This window comes from Suncus etruscus, chromosome X (assembly GCF_024139225.1).
Source record: "Suncus etruscus isolate mSunEtr1 chromosome X, mSunEtr1.pri.cur, whole genome shotgun sequence".
Taxonomy (NCBI): domain Eukaryota; kingdom Metazoa; phylum Chordata; class Mammalia; order Eulipotyphla; family Soricidae; genus Suncus; species Suncus etruscus.
The window spans coordinates 69,339,622-69,363,414 of NC_064868.1; positions in this window are offsets into that span (position 1 = coordinate 69,339,622).

A 23,793-nucleotide genomic window follows, 5' to 3' on the forward strand; every position below is an offset into this window, starting at 1 on the left:
TATTATTGCAAGAATGTCTTTTATTTTTCTTAAAACCCATAGATGAGTGAGACCATTCTGCGTCTTTCTAACTCTCTCTGACATATTTCACTCAGCATATTAGATTCCATGTACATCCATGTATAGGAAAATTTCATGATTTCATCTCTCCTGACAACTGCATAATATTCCATTGTGTATATGTACCACAGTTTCTTTAGTCATTCATCTGTTGAAGGGTATCTTGGCAGTTTCCAGAGTCTTGCTATGGTAAATAGTGCTGCAATGAATATAGGTGTAGGGAAGGAGTTTTGTATTGTACTTTTGTGTTCCTAGGGTATAATCCTAGGAGTGGTATAGCTGGGTCGTATGGGAGCTTGATTTCCAGTTTTTGGAGGAATCTCCATATTGCTTTCCATAAAGGTTGAACTAGACGGCATTCCCACCAGCAGTGGATAAGAGTTCCTTTCTCTCCACATCCCCGCCAACACTGTTTGTTCTCATTCTTTGTTATGTGTGCCAATCTTGGGGTGTGAGATGGTACCTCATAGTTGTTTTAATTTGCATCTCCCTGATGATTAATGATGTGGAGCATTTTTTATGTGTCTTTGGCCATTTGTATTTCTTCTTTGTCAAAGTGTCTGTCCATTTCTTCTCCCCATTTTTGATGGGATTAGATGTTTTTTTCCTTGTAAATTTCGGTCAGTGCCTTTTATATTTTGAAGATTAGCCCCTTGTCTGATGGGTATTGGGTGAATAGTTTCTCCCACTCAGTGGGTGGCTCTTGTATCCTGGGCACTATTTCTTTTTAGATGCAGAAGCTTCTCAGTTTAATATATTCCCATCTGTTAATCTCTGCTATCACTTGCTTGGAGAGTGCAGTTTCCTCTTTGAAGATGCCTATAGTCTCAATGTCCTGGAGTGTTTTGCCTGTGTGTTGTTCTATATATCTTATGGTTTTGGGTCTGATATCGAGGTCTTTCATCCATTTGGATTTAACCTTCCTACATGATGTTAGCTGGGGATCTAAGTTCAATTTTTTTCAAGTGGCTAGCCAGTTGTGCCAACACCACTTGTTGAAGAGGCTTTCTTTGCTCCATTTAGGATTTCTTGCTCCTTTATCAAAAGTTAGGTGATTGTATGTCTGGGGAACATTCTCTGAGTATTCAAGCCTATTCCACTGATCTGAGGGCCCGTCTTTATTCCAATACCATGCTGTTTTGATAACTATTGCTTTGTAGTACAGTTTAAAGTTGGGGAAAATAATTCCTCCCATATTCTTTTTCCCAATAATTGCTTTAGCTATTCGAGGGTGTTTTTTCTTTCAAATGAATTTCAAAAGTGCCTGATCCACTTCTTTGAAGAATGACATGGGTATCTTTAGAGGGATTGCATTAAAACTGTGCAATGCTTTGGGGAGTATTGCCATTTTAATGATTTTGTTCCTCCCAATCCATGAGCAGGGTATGTGCTTCAATTTCCGCGTGTCCCCTCTTATTCCTTGGAGCAGAGTTTTATAGTTTTCTTTGTATAGGTCCTTCACATTTTTAGTCAAGTTGATTCCAAGATATTTGAGTTTGTGTGGCAGTATTGTGAATGGGGTTGTTTTCTTAATGTCCATTTCTTCCTTATTACTATTGGTGTATAGAAAGGCCATTTATTTTTGTGTGTTAATTTTGTAGCCTGCCACCTTGCTAAATGAGTCTATTGTTTCAAGTAGCTTTTTCGTAGAGACTTTAGGGTTTTCTAGGTAGAGTATCATGTCATCTGCAAACAGTGAGAATTTGACTTCTTCCTTTCCTATCTGAATTCCCCTGATATCTTTTTCTTGCCTAATCGCTATAGCATGTACTTTCATTGCTATATTAAATAGGAGTGGTGAGAGAGCACAGCCTTGTCTTGTGCCATAATTTAGAGGAAAGGCTTTCAGTTTTTTTCCATTGAGGACAATATTTGCCTCTAGCTTCTGGTAGATTTCCTTAACTATATTGAGAAAGGTTCCTTCCATTCCCATCTTGCTGAGAGTTTTCATCAAGAATGGGTGTTGGGCCCAGAGAGATAGCACAGCGGTGTTTGCCTTGCAAGCAGCCGATCCAGGACCAAAGGTGGTTGGTTCGAATCCCGGTGTCCCATATGGTCCCCCGTGCCTGCCAGGAACTATTTCTGAGCATAGAGCCAGGAGTAACCCCTAGCATTGCTGGGTGTGGCCCAAAAACAAACAAACAAATAAAAAGAATGGGTGTTGGACCTTATCAAATGCTTTCTCTGCATCTATTGATATGATCATGTGATTTCTATTATGCTTGTTATTGATGTTGTGTATTATGTTGATAGATTTATGGATATTAAACCATCCTTGCATTCCTGGGATGAAACCTACTTGATCATAGTGAATGATCTTCTTAATGAGGCATTGAATCCTATTTGCCAGGATTTTGTTGAGGATCTTTGCATCTGTATTCATCAGCGATGTTGGTCTGTAATTATATTTTTTGGTAGCATCTCTGTCTGGTTTAGGTATCAAGGTGATGTTGGCTTCATAAACGCTATTTGGAAGTGTTCTTGTTTTTAGATTTCATGAAAGAGTCTTGCCAGGAATGGTAGAAGTTTCTCTTGAAAGGTTTGAAAGAATTCATTAGTAAATCCATCTGGCCTGGATTTTTGTTTTTGGGCAGAAATTTGATAACTGTCTTAATTTTCTCAATAGTGATGGGTGTGTTTAGATATGCTACATCCTCTTCATTCAACCGTGGAAGATTATAAGAGTCCAAAAATTTATCCATTTATTCCAGGTTTTCATTTTTAGTGGCATAGATTTTCTCAAAGTAGTTTCTGATTACCCTTCGGATCCCTACCATATCAGTAGTGATCTCTCCTTTTTCATTCCTAATAAGAGTTAACAAATTTCTCTCTCTTTCTTTGTTAGTTTTGCCAGTGGTCTATCAATCTTGTTTATTTTTTTCAAAGAACCAACTTTTGCTTTTGTTGATCTTTTGGATTGTTTTTCTGGTTTCCCCTTCATTGATTTCTGCTCTCAGCTTTGTTATTTCCTTCTGTCTTCCTATTTTTGGGTCCTTTTGTCGAGTACTTTCTAGTTCTATGAGCTGCATCATTAAGCTGTTCAGGTATACCCCTTCTTTTCTGATGTGTGCTTGCAAAGGTATAAATTTTCCTCTCAATACCACTTTTGCTCTGCCCCATAGGTTCTGATAGTTTGTGTCTCTATTGTCATTTGTTTCTAGGAAGGTTTTGATTTCCTCTTTGATTTCATCTCAAAACCACCGGTTATTCAGTATTAGGCTGTTTAACTTCCAGGTATTAAAGTTTTTCTTCTGTGTCCCTTTTAGTTCACATATAATTTCAGGGCCTTTTGGTCAGCGAAGGTAGCCTGCAAAATTCCAATCCTCTTGATATCATGGATGTATGTTTTATGTGCTAGCATGTAGTCTATCATGGAGAATGTCTCATGTGCTTGCAAAGGTATAAATTTTCCTCTCAATACCACTTTTGCTCTGCCCCATAGGTTCTGATAGTTTGTGTCTCCATTGTCATTTGTTTCTAGGAAGGTTTTGATTTCCTCTTTGATTTCATCTCAAAACCACCGGTTATTCAGTATTAGGCTGTTTAACTTCCAGGTATTAAAGTTTTTCTTCTGTGTCCCTTTTAGTTCACATATAATTTCAGGGCCTTTTGGTCAGCGAAGGTAGCCTGCAAAATTCCAATCCTCTTGATATCATGGAGGTATGTTTTATGTGCTAGCATGTAGTCTATCATGGAGAATGTCTCATGTACATTAGAGAAAAATGTGTATCCGGGCTTCTCGGGTGAAGTGTCCTGTATATATCTATGAGGCCTCTTTCTTCCATTTCTCTTTTCAGGTCTAGTATATTCTTGTTGGGTTTCAGTCTGGTTGACCTGTCAAGTGTTGACAATGCCATGTTGAGGTCTCCCACAATTATTGTGTTGTCATTGATATTATTTTTCAGATTTGTCCACAATTTTATTAAATATTTTGCTGGACCCTCATTCGGTGTTTATATGTTTAGGAGAGTGATTTCTTTCTGCTGTACATATCCCTTGATTAATACAAAATGTCCATCTTTGTCCCTTACAACTTTCCTGAGAATAAAGTTTGCATCATCTGATATTAGAATGGCCATTCCAGCTTTTTTATGGGTGTTGTTTACTTGGATGGTTTTCCTCCAGCCTTTAATTTTGAGTCTATGTTTGTTCTGACTATTCAGGTGCGTTTCTTGTAGGCAGCAGAAGGTTGGATTGAGTTTTTTTTTGATCCATTTAGCCACTCTGTGTCTCTTAACTGGGCATTTAGTTCATTGACATTGAGAGAAAGAATTGTCCTGGGAGTTAGTGCCATCTTTATATCAAAGTTTGGTGTGTCTGTTGGTCAGTCTTGTCTTAAATTAGGCCGTTCAGTTTTTCTTTTAAGAATGGTTTTGAGTCTGTAAAGTTTCTGAGCTGTTGTTTGTCTGTGAAACCGTGTATTGTTTCTTCAAACATGAAATTGAGTTTTTCTGGGTGCAATATTCAAGGAGAAGCATTTATTTTATTGAGTTTTGTAACTATGTCCCACCACTGCCTTCTGGCCTTGAGTGTTTCTGGTGACAGGTCTGCAGTAAATGTCAAGGATGTTCCCTTGAATGTAATTTCTCTTTTCGATCTTGCTGCTTTCAGAATTCTGTCTCTATCTGTGGGATTCATCATTGTGACTAGGATGTATGTTGGGGTATTTTTTCTGGGGTCTCTTTTAGTTGGTACTCTTCGGGCATGCAGGATTTGATCGCATGTATTCATTAGCTCTGGTAGTTTCTCTTTAATGATGTTTTTGACCATGATTCTTCCAGGATATTTTCTTCCTGGGTCTCTGGGACTCCAATGATTCTTAAGTTGTTTCTGTTGAGCTTATCATAGACTTCCATTTTCATCTGTTCCCATTCTTTGAGTAATTTTTCCATTGTTTGATTGTTTGCTTTAAGGCTTTTTTCCAATTTCTTCTGCTGAATGGAATTGTTATTTATCTCATCTTCCAGTGTACTAATTCTATCCTTAGCTGCTGTTAACTCGTGGGAAAGCTCACCATGTTTTTTCAATTCATCTACTGAGTTTTTCAGACCTATTATTTGACCTGAAATTTTAGTTTGGAGTTTTCTGATTTTTATCTTCATATTCTCTTGATTCTTATTAGTGTTCTTTTCTATTTTTCTTTGAGTTCTTTGAACATCTTCCATATTGCGACTCTAAACTCCTTATCTGAGAGACTGACTAGTTGGTTGGTCATGTTCAAGTCATCAGAGTTGCCATCGTCATGCTCTATGTCTGGTGCTGGCCTGCATTGTTTCCCCATTGTCACACTTGTATTGTGGGTTTTTCTACGTGTTGTGGTTTTATTCATTGGCTAAATGATGTGCACGGCCGGGAAGTGACACGGAGCGGTCGTCCCGTGCTTCTCTGTCTCCACCCTTTCTGGGATTGTAAACTCACCTCCAGGGAAGGTGAGCTGTCCACAGATGAGCCACACACAGGATGAAATCAGGCCGAAAACCGAGCACAGCACAGAAGACAGGCAGATAGGGGTGCTGGCATCTGAGTTCCAGCAGAGTTCAGCGGCTTCCTCTTTCTGGGCTTTTAAAGTCAGCCATTTCTTACTCACTCACTAGCTGGATAGCTTCAGAATGCAGTTTTTTGGGGGTTCACTCTCCAGGGCTCTGAGGAGAGCTTCAAGATTCAGAAAAGACAGAGAAGCACAGGACAGGGTTCCCTTCAGGTCCTCAGTTTCCTCAGAAGTAGCACAGCAGGGCGCAGACACCGCAGGTGAAGCAATCAGCACTTCACCTGGCAGTCCCCACAGTCAGACATGTCTTACTCACTCGCTCGCTCGCTGGGTAGCTTCATAATGCAGTTTTTTGGGGTTCGCTTCCCAGGGCTCTGAGGAGAGCTTCAAGGATTTAGAAAAGACAGAGAACACAGGACAGAGCTCTCTTCAGGTCCTCAGTTTCCTCAGAAGAAGCCCAGCAGGGTAGAGACTCCACAGGTGAAGCAATATGCACTTCACCTGGCAATCCCCACAGTCAGCCATTTCTTACATACTCACTAGCTTGCTGGATAGCTTCAGAATGCAGTTTTTTGGGGGTTTGCTTCCCAGGGCTCTGAGGAGAGCTTCAAGAATTCAGAAAAGACAGAGAAGCACCGGCTATTTTATTTCTTGAAGTAGTGTTTTGTAGGGTTTTTTTGTATAGGTCTTTTATCACTTTTTTAAATTGATTCCAAGGTACTTGATTTTTCTGAGGCATAATTGTGAATAGGATTGTTTTAAAATGTCTCTTCAATTGCATTATTTGTATATAAAAATGCTCTGTTTTTTTTGTGTTAATTTTGTAGTCTGCCACTTTTCTATAAAATCTATTGTTTTTAGAATCGTTTTTGGTAGTGTCTTCAGGATTTTTAACATAGAGCTTGACTTCCTTTCTTATCTGGATGTACTTGATATCTCTTTTTTGCCTGATTGCTATGGCAAGTACTAGTACTATGTTAAGTAGAAGTGGTGATAGGGGGCAATTTTGTCTTATGCCAAATGTTAGTGGAATGGCTTTTTTCCCATTGAGTATAACATTTACCATGGACTTATGTTAAAAGGTCTTGATTATAATGTGAAATGTTCCTTCCATTCAAATCTTATTGAGAGTTTTTTTCACGATTGGGTGTTGATCCTTGTCAAAAGCTTTCTATGAATCTATTGATATGGTCAAATGATTTTATTTTTCTTTTCTTGATAAAGTGTATTACATTAATTGATTCTTGCATTGGTAAGCCATCCTTGCATCCCTGGAATGAATCCTATTTGGTCATGGTGTATGACTTTCTTGATGAGCTGTTGGATTTATTTGCTAGTATTTTTTGAGGATCTTTTCTTCTGTATTTATCAAGGATATTGGCCTGTAGTTCCCCTTTTTCTGGCATCTCTTTCTGCTTTTTGGCATAGCTTCATAGAAACTATTTGGAAGTATTTCTGTTTCTTCAATTTCCTGAAAGAGCCTGAAAAAAGATTAGCAGTAGGTTGTCTTTAAAGGTTTGAATGAATTCACTAGTGAATTTATCTGGGCCTGGACTTTTGTTTCTGGGAATCTTTTTGATTACCATTCCAATTTTCTCAATAGAGATAGGTCTATTTAGATATTCAAGGTCATCTTTGTTCAACCTTGGGATGTATAGATGTTCAAGAATTTATCCATTTCTTCCAGGTTCTCTTGTTTTGTTTCATAAAGTTTCTCAAAATAATCTCTAATTGTCCTTTGAATTTCTGTAATATTTATAGTATCTTTTCCCTTTTCATTTCTAATTCCATTTATTATGTTTCTTTCTCCCTTTATTTTGTATGTGTCTTGCTAATAATTCATTGATTTTATTATTTAAAGAACTTATTATTGCTTTCCTTTATCCTTTAGATAGTTTTTAGAGTTTTCATTTCACTAATTTCTACTCTGAGCTTTATTATTTTTATATGCCCAATTTTCATTCTTTTTGTCAATCATTTTACAATTTTTTAAGCTGTGTCTTTACTTTTATATGCAGGCTGTTCCTTCCTTTTGAATACTTGTTAAGCTATAAAGTTTTCTCTTAACACTACTTTTCCTGTGTCCCACAAATTTTTGATAATTTGTGTTTTCATTCTCATTTGCTTCCAGGTATGTTTTGATTTCCTCTTGGATTTTCTCTGACCCACTGGTTGTTCCAATGTGAACTGTTTAATTAAGTTGCTTCTATGTATGCTTGTAATTCACTTTTGTATTCAGTATATTATGATCTGAAAAAAGAGTTGATACAATTTATATCCTCTTGATTTTATTTTCTATGACTCAACATGTGTCCCATCTTGGAGAATGTCCCATATCCATTGGAGAATAATGTGTGATATGTATCCATAGTTCTAGGGAGAGGGGCACTCTCTCTATATATGTATATTTACTCTATATACTATATAATATATAAACACACATAATCACTCTCTTACATTTCTCCCATCAGAGCCAGAATATTCATGTTAATTTTTAGTCTGCCTACCTATCAAGTGGTGACAGGGTGATGGTAAATTCTTTCACTATTTTTGTGTTGCTATTGATATATTTCTTCAATTCTATCAGGAATTATTTTAAATATTATGCTGGTACTTATATTTTGGATATATACATAGGAGTGTGATATCTTTCTGATGTACATATCACTTGATTATTTAGAAATGTCCATCACTGTCTCTTATGACATTTTAAGTCTAATGTCTATGTCATCTGATATTGTGGCCAGTCCAAACTTTTAAACTGAGTGGCTTGTTTGAATAATTGCCTTTCAACCTTTGACTTTGAGTCTGTTTGCTCTTATTATTCAGATGTGTATCTTACAGATAGTAAAATGTTGGATTCAATTTTTGGGGGGTTTTTGGGCCACACCTGGTGATGCTCAGGGGTTACTCCTGGCTATGTGTTCAGAAACCACTCCTGGCTTTGGGGACCATATGGGATGCTGGGGATCAAACTGAGATCCTTCCTGGGTCAGACACATGCAAGGCAAATCCTCTACCACTGCACATCACACCACTCCCTGGATTCAAATTTTTATCCATTTTGCCACTCTGTGTCTCTTAACTGTATACTTAGTCCATTGGCATTGAGAGAGATGATTGTCATGGTATTAAGTATCATAAAAAATTTCTTGGTAAGATCAGAAACCTGCACATCTACATAATTTCATACTGGGAAGGTGTCATCAGTTCAGTGCTTTACACATAAATTCAAGTGAAACTGCAAGACGCATTAAAATCATCTCACACTTGGAAAAAAGTAAGACAAAAGAGCAAGTGAACCACATTATATCAGTGCTTTTCCATAGGCCAGCATGGGTCGAAAAAGAGAAGGTATGACCTCTGTGTAGTTATGTATTTTTAAAATAAATTTAATTGATATACATAAAATACAATTATAAATTTGTTCATGAGTGATAATCAATTGTATAATATCTAACACTGATACCTTCACCAGTGCATTAAAAACTCAATTAGGTTTCTACTTATACCAATATCTCTAGTTTATTTGCTTCTCAGCCTCCCTCCTGCCCTTCCTTTGCCTGACTCTAAGGCAGACATTTTCTTTCTCTCTCTGTATTTTGTTCTTTTTTTTCCTTTTAAACACTATGGTTTTGAATATGATTACTAAAGTAGTATGCACTTTACCTCATTTCATTACTCACATCTTTTCCAGAATGACCATTTCCAACTAATATTGTTCTAGTGATACCTTCTCTGCCCTAACTGTAAAAACCTGCTCTTTGTGGCAAGCTTCTTATGATGGACCAGTCATTCTGGCACTCATATTTATAATCATCTTTGGTATTATTAACATACTATTTTAATATCCTGTAAATTAGTGTGATACTTCTGTCTATACCTCTACCTCTGACTCTTTCAACATAATACTGTCAATATACATCCATGCACAGAAAATTCATGACTTCATTCTTGGTACCAGCTTCATAGTATTCAATTGTGGAGATGGACCATAGTGTTTCTATCTACTCAAGTGTCTTGGGCATTGAGTTGTTTCCAGACTCTGGCTATTGTTATTAGTGATGCAATAAACATGATGAAGAGATGGCTTATATGCATTGTATTTTGGTGTCCCTAAAGTATATTCCCAGGAGCAATATTACTAGGTCATGTGGGAAATCAATTTCTAGGTATATTTTTTTGGGTTTTGGGCCACACCAAGCCGCGCTCAGAAGTTACTTCTGGCTATTTGCTCAGAAATAGCTCCTGGCAGGCACGGGAGACCATATGTGACGCCGGGATTCGAACCAACCACCTTAGGTCTTGTAATTTTTAAGGAATGTTCATATTGTTTTCCAAAATGCTGGACAAGCAGTCAGTCACTTTTACTCCACATCTGTGCCAGCACTGGTTGTTCTTATTTTTATTGATGTGACCCAGTCTTAGTTGTGTAGTTGAAATCACACTGTAGTTATGATTTGCTTCTCCCTATTTTTTGATGATGTGGGGCATTTTTATGTGCCTCTTTTGAGCATCAATATCTTTTGGATAAAATATCTGTTCATCTCCTCTATACATTTTTGACAGGTCTAGATTTTTTTTCTTTATTAAGCTCTACTAGTGTGTTATATATCTTAGCTATTAATTCCCTTATCAGATAGATATTGGCCAAATAGTTTCTCCCATGCATTGAACTATCTTTGTTTCCTGGATCTACTTCCCTTTGAAGTTCAGAATCTTATTAATTTAATATTGTGCTATTTATTTCTGCTTCTACTTGTTGGGTCAGTGATGTTTTATTCTTAAAGATGCCTTTAGCTTCAATGTTGTAGAGAGTTCTACCTATATTTTCCTCTACATATTTTATGGTTTCAGATATTTTATACATCTTTATTTGATTTTGTGCATAGAGTCAGTCAGAAAGAGGTCTAAGTTCAGTTTCTTGCACCACTTGGAGGTTTATTGTTACATAGGAATTTCAGAAGTGTTTGATCTATTTTTTGAACAAATGTTATGGATGTCCTTATAGAAATTGCATTTAATCTGCAAATTCTTTAGGAAGCATTGATTTTTTTTTGTTTTTCTTTTTGTTTTGTTTTGTTTTTGTTTTTTGGGCCACACCCGGCAGTGCTCAGGGGTCACTCCTGGCTGTCTGCTCAGAAATAGCTCCTGGCAGGCATGGAGACCATATGGGACACCGGGATTCGAACCAGCCACTTTTGGTCCTGGATCAGCTGCTTGCAAGGCAAACACCGCTGTGCTATACAGATCTTCAAGTTGATTAATTGCATAGCTATTTACATGGAAGGAAAACACTCCCATAATTTTAATACTTCTCCAAAGTTTATTTTAACTATTTTTGGATCATTCTAATAACATTTAGTTGTGCCAATACATTTTAAGTAAATTATGTGTGCCTGCCAAGGGGCAGATTTCAGGGAAGTTGGGAAACTAATGACAAGTGTGGAAGAATGTTACACTGGTAGTGGAATTGGTGATGAAATATTGAATGCCAGAAATAACTGTATCATGAACAATTCTGTAAACCACATGTCTAAAATAAATTTAATTTTAATTTATTTTCTGCTTATAGAATTTAGGATTGCTGTTTTCTTTCTGAGAATATAATATCATATTATTACATTAAGGATGAGTCCTAACTTCTATTCAGATACTACTTCCTTAAACTTAACTACCAACCCATATGCTTTATCTTTTACTACTAACTCATTTACTTGTATCAGGCACACTGACTTCATGTTTATTCATCCACAGAACAAATACAATTTTTGTGATAAAAAGTTTTATTTTACCAATTTGAGGATATCAGGCAGAGGGAAATAATATAGTGCCTTAGATATACCTGCCCTGCAAGCATATAGTCATGAGTTCAAATCCCCAGCATTGCAACATGTACTGAATATGATACTGACATCTCTGCTCTCATTGATTCCTGGTGTCAGAAGCAAATTTTGCTATGATACAACTGTGTGTGAATGGGACAGAAAAATAGAAAACACTCTGTAAGCACCACAATTAAAATATTTGCACACACCAAGACAAGAAGTATGACCCAGTGAGTACATTCCCCATATAAAGTATGCCTCAACTGAAGTATGCTACCTCCTGAAAGCAGTATGAAAATCCCATAACTAAAGAAGTGAAAACTCCAACTGAGTGTGTAAGAAGAGCAACCTTATGTTTAACCTCTAGCAAGGACCACAACTAAAATATTTCAGCACTATATCCAAACATGTATGTGACTGCTGCTTGTTGCAACAACAACAAAGGAAACGGTGAAGGGGAGAAATCGATAATTATGAAGGGATTTTTAAATCTAATGCTTGATGGGATTGGTTGTTGAAGTATTATAGGTCTATTATTCAGTTATCAAAAAATTTTTAATTCATGGTTCTTTAACTAAATAAAAAATTTAGCTTTCCACTTACCTAAACATGTGAAGCCTAAAGTCTTTTCTTATCTTGGCCATGGGTATATAAGTTACCGTATTTATTCGAGTATAACACACAAAATTTTTTACCAAAAAAGAAATCAAAGTTTGGGTGCGCGTTATAAACGAGGGCTGGAGTGGGGTGGCAGTGGCAGCCGGTCCAATGAGGGCGCAGGCGAATTATGAGTTCGCACTGCGCCTTTACCAGGCTGTAGCCGCGCATTGTACATGAGGGTGGAGAAGAAATAAAACCTCAAGAAACCTGGCCTATCTCTCGTGACATTCTGGGTTAAAACATCATGGGAAGTCATATCAAAAGAAATGATCAACAAGATTTTTTTGAAGACAGGCATCAGCAATCAAATGGACGGCACAGAAGACTACCTGCTGTGGAATTCAGACTCAGAAGAAAGCCAAGAAACTGGAGAAACAGATGTTCCTGCCAACTGGGACATTGATGAAAAATTAACTCGAGAAGAATGGGAACAACTCTTTAGTGTATCTGATGATGAATCTGACTTTGAAGCATTTTAAATAAATATTGTTACTGGTAATATTATTTTGGTATTATGTTTATACCAGTTTACATTGTCAACAAATTATTTTTATCATGACGTGTTCAACAACATTTTTTGTCAATTACAATGCTTGGTGTGAAACAAAATTTTATACCGATTTTTAATAGAAAATTAGGGGTGCGCGTTATACTCAAATAAATATGGTAATACATCACTGGATATGCCAAAAAATTTCTTATGAGTTTAGCTTAAATGTTTTAAATGCCTAGGCCACATATTCTCTCCCATTTTGCTCTGTCTAAAACCTAGTGAGGTACTTAAATGAAGTAACTAAATATTAAAAATACTTTTGGCCAATCTAACTCTCCCCAAAGTTTATTCCCGTTTCTGTACTAGAATCACTCACAGCTTGCAGTACTTAGGGACCAGCTTTTATGTGGTATTATATATAGAAAAAAACAAAAACAAAGTGCTTTGATTCCTGCACTATCTCCCTAAACACTGAACACTTTTAATTAATAAAAACAAAAAAAATAGAGAAAAGAAGGTAAAAGACAAAAAGGAAATTGTAAAAGAGCATATATACAAGACCCTTAAACATTATTTTATTAAAAAGTTAGTCTTAAATTCCGTTGAAATTTGGAAACATCTTAAGTTAAATAAATTTATTTTTATAGTCTAAAATTTGACATCATACCTTTCTGTGAATAAAAGGCAGTCTACTCCAAGAATAATAAAAATCTGCAATACTTACTCACAGTTCGATTGTTTATTTCCATTATTTATTGTAGATTTTTTTTGCATTTTCTTCTCCATAGTTCTGTATATAAAATTTTAAATATCAAAAAACATATCCAAAATACAGTAGCATAAATATCTGAATAATAATAAAATAATACTAATATTATTATAGGTAATACTAAATAATTTGAAGTAAACAATAATATGAATGCTAAATTATAATCTAAAATATTAACTTTCATATTCCTTGGGGATCTGTATTTTTATTTAAAAATAAATCAAGTGAAGGAAAGTCATCTATTACACACACTCCTCATAGGGCACCATTCATTCATGTGCTCAGCACCATCCTGCACATGTGAAATGAATCTTTGGCAAGATGAATGTAAAAGCAAATATATTTTAAGTCTATACACAGAATTAAAGTATACAAGGTTTACTGTCTACTTGAGTTCAAAACTGTCACTTTTGTTCCTAAAGCCTAACAGTAAAATGTTACTAAAATAAATATGGTCCTTCTTATTTGGACCATCAGAAAATGTGTGCTTCTATTTATTTATACTCTTAAAATGATTTCATTTCCACTTTCCTTCTTTGAAATTTAATTCTGTGGCTTAATTTGGTTAATAATGCTGCTCTCTAACAAGAAAGATAAGTGACTTTGTATTAAAATCCAACTGTAAATATACACTCAAAAATGTGTTTCTCAGGAACTCTTATCCACTGCTGGAGGGAATGCCGACTAGTTCAACCTTTCTGGAGAGCGATATGGAGATTCCTCCAAAAACTGGAAATTGAGCTCCCATATGATCCAGCTATACCACTCCTAGGAATATACCCTAGGAACACAAAAATACAATGCAAAAATCCCTTCCTTACACCTATATTCATTGCAGCACTATTTACCATAGCAAGACTCTGGAAACAACCAAGATGCCCTTCAGCAGATGAATGGCTAAAGAAACTGTGGTATATATACACAATGAAATATTATGCAGCCATTAGGAGAGATGAAGTCATGAAATTTTCCTATACATGGATGTACATGGAATCTATTATGCTGAGTGAAATAAGTCAGAGAGAGAGAGAGAGAAAGACGCAGAATGGTCTCACTCATCTATGGGTTTTAAGAAAAATGAAAGACATTCCTGCAATAATGCTCAGAAACAAAAGAGAGGAGGACTGGAAGTTACAGCTCACTTCATGAACCTCACCACAAAGAGTGAAGAGTTTAATTAGAGAAATAACTACATTGCGAACTATCCTAACAATGAGAATGTATGAAGGAAATAGAAAGCCTGTCTAGAGTACAGGTGGGGGCGGGGAGGGGAGGAGGGATATTTGGATCATTGGTGGTGGAAATGTTGCACTGGTGATGGAGGGGTGTCATCTTATATGACTGAAACCCAACCACAATCATGTTTGTAACCAAGGTGTTTAAATAAAAAATATTAAAAAAATAAAAATAAAAATATAAAGTATAAAATGTGTTTCTCATAACTCATTTTAAATTTCTAATTTGTCTGGTGGGTGTTGTACCACACCCAGATATGTTCAGGTATCACTCTTGCTGATATTAGGTGATCATATGCCGAGATTGGGGTCTTTTTAATATGGGCAAAGATGTGCAACACAAAAATTTTAATCCTTGTACTATTTCTTCAGCCTCTTTTTTTTGGTGTTTTTTGGGTCACACCCGGCAGTGCTCAGGGGTTATTCCTGGCTCCATGCTCAGAAATTGCTCCTGGCAGGCACGGGGGACCATATGGGACACTGGGATTCGAACCGATGACCTTCTGCATGAAAGGCAAACACCTTACCTCCATGCTATCTCTCCGGCCCCCAGCCTCTTTTTTGGTGGTGAAGGTGCAATAAAGGTATAGACTAATAGTATTAATACTGAGATTAATAGTGTCATTCTACCCTAACAACATATTTTTTAGTTTAAAGATAAGATACTATAGCTTTATTAAAGGTGACAGTACACTAGGTCATAGTTATGGCAAATATGCCACCTGCCCCAAAATACAACTCTTGAGACTATCGAGAACATTCAGAGTTGAACTCTCTGCACTTTCGAAGATTTTTTTAAATATTTTTTATTTAAACACCTTGGTTACAAAAAGAAAGTGAGTGAACACAAACCAGCCAACGGAATAATATTGAAGAAAGTAATGAGACCACACAATGTATGGGGACCCACAATCTGGCAGATGTGTGACAAAATTTAATCTCCATGATGAGAGTATATATAAGGCAAAACCACAGCCTAGGCATAAAAAGAATTTCCACATTGACAAAAGGCAGGAGTGTAGAGAAAAACAGAAATATTAACAGTAGGCCTATTAGTATTGACTTAACAAAATGACTGGCTAGGCAGATCCGGTGGAAAGGGTCTATTTAAGACTAAGACATTAGAAGGGAGAAAGCAGCATAATAAAAAGGATGGGGTTGCCTGATATTTGTAGCTGGACCAGTTTTACAGGTCTGCAGGCTAACAGTGAGAAAATATTGTGTTATCAGAGAGCTATGTTAAAGAAATGTAAATTTTGTAGCTGACTAGTATTTACAGAGATTCAGAGCTAATTTGGCTGACTGGGTTTTACTGCTGGGTTTACTTACTGGGTTTACTGCTGAGAAGAAGAGGAGAGAGGAAGCTTGTCTTTGTTTAGCTTTTGGTGCTGGGATATCTCTGGGCAAAAGAATTTGACTGAGGCTATATTTAGGCCTATAATTTTACAAGGGAGAAATAGCCAAATAATAAGGAGGGAATGTAATGTCAGTACCATGACATGAATCTCAAATCTTCAGGAATCCCTCAACTCTCCACACAGGGGCAAGGCTCCCTTTGCAGGCCTTTTGAAGAATCCCATTGGGAATTTTCAGCTATCTGCTCCAGGAAAGGTACATCTTATGTGCCTGCTGAATCCCCCTATGATGTAGATGCCTATGCATAGTCTGAAAGGTTATGTCAATTTCAGGTAACTAGCATATTAAAAATAAACTATTAAAAGTTAAAGAAAGCCTTGCACCAAGGAAGGTTCAAGGTTCAGGGATGCCCAGACTCCGGGGGGAGGGGATCCCCAAGGAACTGGGGCCTGAGTATGCCTGAGGTCTGGGGAAACTCAATATCTGAATCAGAGACCACAAAACTTCAGGGATGCAAAGGCAATACAGGTTTATTGAATCACAGAGCGCTCTGGGTCCACCATAGAGGCTTGACGCAGCAGGGTTTCAGTCTATGATGAGCCACCGAGAATTCAGTCATACAAGTATTTAAATGAAATCATAGGGTAATGAGCACACAAATCAAAACAGTGTTACAGTTTGAAATCACCAATAAGAATCTCAGGAGAAGTGCAATTCCAGCCCCTTTATGACATTATTAATTCCAGCCCCATTCAGATGGCATTTTTGTGATATATGTAGGGATCTCATCCTGATGGCATTTTTGTGATATGGGTAGGACCTTTTCCTGATGGCATCTTTGTGATATCGATAGTACCTCCAGGTGGTCTTTAGGTATGTACTGATTTGGTCTGGGAGGGCCCCATGCTAGCAGGGTGGAGGTGCCCCATGCGACCAGGGTGGAGGTACTGGGCTGTTGGAAGGAGAGTGTCTGGGGTCCCATATTTCTATCTCAGGCAAGCCAGTGGCAGAAGCGAAAATAGCACTAAACTAGATTGTACCCTACTTTATACCCACTGTGCCATCTATGTGTTATTGTGACTGTGTGCAATTATTTACTCCTCTCCAATCCTCAAGGGCCATCTGCCCTCTGTTGGGATCAAGGTGGTCCCTTTGGAATGTTGGAATGTAAGATGGTCAGTTAGTTCCACCTCCCTCCCCTCCCTTCAAGGTGTCTCTAGGATGGAAACCAATATGTCCTTGCATTTCTTGGATGTCCTGGTGATTTACAGCCTGGTTCCAGGAATCAGCTATGTCTTTCAGCCTAATCTTTCTTACATTGAAATTGCAGCCTATGACTAAATTTGCAATCTCATCTATTACTAAGAAATCACTATTCCTATTAAAAACTACTTGAAAAATATTATCCAAACTTCCACTGTATCAAACCACTATGAAGAATCTGGAATTGCACTCAGCTAGATATAGAGGAATGGTAAATAGAAAATTAGTGATTCTCCTCTGTCAGCACACCTTCTCTTGCCCCAGCAAGCAGCTATACCCACTGCTCCTACTGACTCATTCTATGTGGCCCTTTTTTCCACCTCTCCTCAATGTGGACTGTTGCTTGCTACTGGATTCAGCTCCAGAGGAATCACCAGTTTAAGAATGCTACCTGATCCCTTACTGCTGCAAACCATGTCTAAGAATCCATAGAACCACAGTGCAGGACAAAAAATGTGCTCTAGATCTTATCTCCCCTCAGACTATCTCAAAATATTTAGTGGGAATATCAATATTTTCTCTGTATGTTTATTTCCTTAATAGTTATAACTGTTAGTGTGTTTATTTCCATATGTAGAGGTAGCCTACTCCATTTCTTTTTTTCTTATTTTGGTTTTGCTTAAAAAGAAATTCTAGTAGAAAAGTCTTGTTTGGGATAAGAGCACAGGTCAAAGTCAGGGCAGGGCACAGAGATGTATAGCTTGTAATTTTTACCCCCAAAAGCACCAATAATATAATATGGTATTGTTCCTTTTTGCATAGGCACAGTAAATAGGGGGGAAATCTTATGTATATAAAGAAGTTCTTTTTTCATTTTTGTTGTATTTATTTATTTTTATTAATTACTTTATTTAAACACCATGGCTATAAGATTGTTCATAATACATTTTTTGTTTTTTCCACAGTTAAAGTCATACAATGTACAATACCCTTTACCAGTGCACATTTCCCACCACTGATGTCTCTAATTTCCCTCCCATCCTCCTTTATGCCTTCTCCCCTGCCTGTCTGTGAGACATACATTTTTTCTTTTCTCTCCTCTCCTCCACTCCCCTACTCTCTCCTCTCCTCTTCTCCCTCTTCTTCCTCCTTCTCCCACCATTCAGAATGTCTGGACTAACTTTTATGAGGAAACCATTTTCTAGACTTCAGCCTCATCACCACAGAACAAAAATACAGTACTACCTTCCCCTCTGGACTGCAGAAGACCCATCTGAAAAACAGGAATGGAAAACTGGGGAAGTAGGAGACAGGCTGTTTGCTGTTTTTCCTTGAGCAATCTTTTTTTTAGAGTAGTATGCACTATTTTATATAACTAAATTGAATCATCCAGAGGAAATAAACATAGTTTTAGAATCTCACAGCCATTCAAGACATAATGGAATGAGAAGTTCTTATCTAATAGAAATAAGAACCCATAAATTTTATAATATAGGGGCACCTTCCACATTGAACATTTGTCATGAGGACTTGATTTAGATATCAAGTGATAGGACATCGACTGTTTAACCCCAAAACCCTAAAACTGGCACAGTTCCCTGCACCAGCACAAGGAATCAAACACCCCATTGTAGGAGACTTTAATACTGCTCTAGCACCAATTTGAGTCAAGGTATGTTCATATGATACCCTGATGATGAGGAAACAACAACAATCTTGATCTAAAGGCAGGTTTCCCTATCTTATCACATAATGATAAGATGAAATCAGAAGACTCTCCATCCTAGGATCTGTGCAAAAGCCAACATCACTAATTATAGAAGACTGACTATATCAACTGAGACTGAGCAGAACTTTTCCTGGGACCGTACAGAAAGACTGTATCCGAGGCTTAGTGCTAGGGTATGTACAAAAACCAAGATCTCTAATTATAAAAGAATGACTGACAACCACGACTGAGCAGAACGTCTCTTGGCACCATAAAGAAAGACATTGAGATTTTACAACTAAGATGTCCAGAGCCTGTAGTTAGTTTCATGACAGTATGCCTCAAGGGTAGAGACACCCTGTATCTCTTAGTCCAAGGGAATTTCCCTTCTAATTTCCCCCAAAGTGTACTGTGCCTATGCAAAAAAAAACCACAACTGTCACATCTGCCCCCCCCCATTTTTATTTAATTTTTATTTATTATTTTTATTTTTTCTTCTTTAATTTTCTGTTTTCTTTTAATTTTATTTATATTTATATAGCTTCTAAACAGGGCTCCAACCTGCTTTCCTTTTTTTTACAGAACCATAGAATATGACTCATCTTTTTCTTTGAACATTTTTTAGTTTATTTAAAGAAATGCATCACAAGGTTAATATAACTGATTATAGTATAGTTGTTTCAAGATGACAGAAAACAAAGTTTTATAAAACAAAAATAAAATCTAAAAAATGGAAGAAAAAAAGAAGAAAAAGTTCAATAGCAAGTATATTTGTGAAAATTATTGTATTTCATCTTTGATGAAAGAACTTATTAAAACAATAGCAGAAGGTTTAGTAAGTTATTATTTTTTAAAGATAAGAAATTAAAATACAATAAAATGGTGTGTGTGTGTGGTGTGTGTGGCAGTTGTTGTTTGCATAGGCCCAGCAAAATATGGGAGAAATAGAAAGGAAAAGCCTTTGGCCTAAATATAGGAAAACCTTATCCCTGAAGTATTCTGGCATAAAACTAACTCTGAGCTCCAAGCATACTAGGTTGTCTAACCCTTGAGTCCCTATGGTCCCGTTAAAAGTTTTTCACACAATTGTGGTTGTTGTTGTCAGGTCTATAGTTAGAAATCCTAGTTTCTTTGCAGATCCTACATCAAGATCAGGATGTTGTGGAGCATCTTCTGGTTCCATGTCACCATTAGAGGGCAATGCAAAGACTCTGGCCTGAAAGCAGGTTGTTGCTGCTGCTAAGTCATCTGGGTGTCAAAAGAAATCTTTTTGGAGTAAGTGGATGCCAGGGCAGCAGTAGAATCTTTCCTGTTAGAAATTTTCTTCCTGGTGATGGTATAGACAACTATGGTGGTTTTTGTAGCTGGTATCCTTGGTTCAGGAATAAATGGACACTGTCCATTTTTCTGAGGCCTAAACCAAGTCATTATGACAATATTCAGGGTGTAAGGCAATTTGTGTGTTCCCCTCTTTCTATAGATATCCATCTATCTCTAGAGAGGAGCTCTTTTGCATATGTAATATTTTCCCATTTTAAGGTGCCTATGCCAAAAAAGACCAATACCACAAGGTATTATTGGTGCATATGGGGACCAAGGTACCAAGTCCAATATCCTCATTACCTGGTTCTAACATAAACTCTAAACAGAATTCCTTGTTGAACAGATCACAAATAAAACAATGGGGGAAATTGTTGATATATAAGATGATATTCAATAAGGGTTATACTTGTTATACTTGTTAAGGTTATACCTGTTAAGATAATACATCTAAGTATATTTTCAAAGGAGATATACATGTCCCTTTTAAGTCTTTAGAAATAGTTGGGGGTGTGTAAAATCAGGAGCACCACTTCATTTTGTGATTTGGCTTTGTGGAGTCTGAAATACAGCTCCCAGCTGTCACATATCAGGAAATGTTCTCGAATGGGGGTCTTTTCAGAAACTGAATCTGGTAGGTCCACAGTGAAGGGAGGTGGAGGAAAAAGAGGCTACTGAGAGCAATTCAATAGCAACAAAGTATTGGCTTCTTCTTGGGCTGAGAGTCTGTATTTTCACTTGGGGAGCTGGTTGGAAGCTGGGTGGAGTGGAGAGAATGATCTGCTTCATGAGGAGCCAAGAAATGAGGGTAAAAAGGGTTAAATGTGGGGTAATAACAGAAGGGAGTGAGAAAGTTAAGGGCTAGAAAAGTGTTTGTAAGGTGGTAATCAAAGGGGAAAAGGACAGTATACAACATAGGCATTCTATATATTGCAGATGTACATTAAAAAGACATTGGTATGGAGAACCTATACACTCATGCACATATATCATCAGACACTGAGGATCCACCCAGGGATTACAATTGAAAAGCTGACCCAGGTGAAATGGTACAAAATTCTTAAAAAATAAAATAAGATCAAGCTGGCAAGTCTGATATAAAATTTTGACATTTTCTAGGCCAGTCATGATTGGTGAGAATAGACTATATTGAAGAGAGACTTCATGGATTAGATTGTGTATAGGGCATTCTTAGACAAACTCATAATTTTTGAGTCTAGAAAGCTAAGTGATACAGTAATGTGCACTATGTGTGAAGTCTAAACCATGAAATAGATATATGTTACAGAGGACATTGGACAGACATTGGTATGGTGAACACATATACTTATGCACATATATTGGCAGATACTGAGGATAGATCAATGGGTTACAGTTGAAAAACTGTAGAATGAGATAGGACACTTTTTGAAAAGAAAAAAGTAAATGAGATAAAAGATAAAAGAAAAGAAAAGAAAAGAAAATATATACAAAGCCAGTTACTCTGATGTAAAAGTTTTCCATTTTCTAATAAAAGCACGGTTAGTGACGGTAAACTTTACGGAAGAAAGGCTTCATGGATTATATTGTGTATAGAGCATTGTTAAAAAAGAATAATCATAAATTTCAAGTCTAGAAAGCAAAGTGATATGGTAGTTGTCTCTGTATGTGGAGTTTATACCATGAAATACTGTCCAGTGGGTCTTGAGTATATCATTTTCTTTCCGAAAGCATTCTATTATGAGCACTATAATATTCTGTTAAATTATCTATACATTTTAAGTAAACTCATTAGCTCCCAGGTGGTTTTGAGAATGAAGATTGATGGGTAGAAAGGTTGCCAGTGACTTCCCAAGACTGACCTGCTTGTGATGAGTGGGGAGTGGTGAAAGCCTGGGGTCCCTTTTAAAGTCTTCCCCAGCACCAACCTTGCTGGCCCCCTAGGCTGGTGCCCCAGTGATAGCCCTGGAACCCAGGACGCAAAATAGCAAAGGCTGTTGAAGGAGCAGAAGCCACCCCCCATTTAATCTCGGTAGAAGGCATTGGGCTTGAGGCCTATAAGCTCCCATGCCAGCAAAGGTCTACAGTTCTCAGGGTAGGAAGGTTCTATGGTGACAATGGGAACTGGATGGTTCCCCAAAACAGCCCTGCCTGAGGTAGGTGGGGGATGGTTAAGTCCTGGGATCCCCTTTAAAGTCTTTCCCAGCAACAACCTCATTGGCCCCCAGGGCAGATGTTCAGTGGTGGCTCTGGAATCCAGGAGCCAGAGGAGAGAAGACTGTTGAAGAAGTGGAAGCCCTGTAACCCCACAGCCCCATTTAATCTTGGTAGAAAGCATTTGGCTTGAGGCTTCTAAGCTCCCATATGGGCAAAGGTCTCCTGACTTATCTTTTTCTGCCTCATAGTTCTATGTCTTCCTACAAACTGAGAAAATTAAAAGTGGATTGGACAGAAACTGCAAGATAGAGGATAGCTTTGGGCGGGTCGTGCCATAGGTGAGTTAGCTGGGAGGGAAACCTGAGACCAAGCCCAACACCTGCCACCATAACCCACTTGATCAGAAGTTGCAGGATTGAGGATGGCTCTGGGTGAGTCATGCCACAGGTGGTATCTAGGATATGCAAACTGTGTGGCCCAAAAACCAAAAAAAAAAATGCAGTAAAGGGAAAAAACAAAACAAAACAAAAATAATCCTCTTCAGTGGCATCAAATGTAGCATTGTTTCAAAACTAGACCTAGCAAAAATGTGATTTGGCCAGTGTTGATTTCTGAGGTTAAATGGTTTGTGACTGAGCAGGTAGTTCTATACATTTAAGTGGTGGCTGACATAAGAATGAGATATTTAAATTTACAATTATTTCTAAGAGAACATTAATGAATCATTATAATTAAATTCACTCAGTCATTTGAATAGCATTTTCTGCTCTCTTAAAAATGCCTAACTTGACTAAAATCTACTGGGTTAGAGCCAATAATTAGAAAAGTTATTATTAAATCCTAATGGCTTCTTGAAATCTAGGTGAATTTTTGACATGATTTAACAAATAAAAGTGTTGGTGCTGGAACAATAATAGTGGAGCTGTATAGTGCTTTCCTTGAACCTGGCTAACCTGGGTTTGATACCTGGCACTGCATTTAGTCCTCTAAGTTCCACTAGGAATGATCCTTAAGCTCAGAGCCAGAAGGAAGGAAGGCCAGAGTATTGCCAGGTGTGCCCCTCCTCCAAATGAAAATTTCTTATAGCTATGAACTCCCAATATTTCTAAATGTAACAACTGCCTCTTATAAGCCCTAGAAGCTGATATAGTATTCACCACATAAATTCTTACCTATTTGTGGCCCTTTTTAATGTTTTTGGAGCACACCTGTTAATACTCAGGGCTACTACTAGCTCTGAGCTTACTGGTCATTCCTGGCAGTGCTGGGAAACCTTATGGGAAGTGGATCAAACCAGGATCTGCTGCATGCAAGGCAAACACCCTACCTTCTATGCTATCACTCCAGCCCCTAAATCCCTTTTACCATTACTGTATTTCTCTGTTTAGTTGATCTTCACTTCCTGGAAACTTGTCATCCCCCACCCCACATATCCTGAGTCAGAATCTGCATCTAACAGAAACTTATGTGGTTGTTGAGAATATTAAAATCTGAGAAATATTGAGCTAATGAATAACTTGTACTAATGCTACAGTTA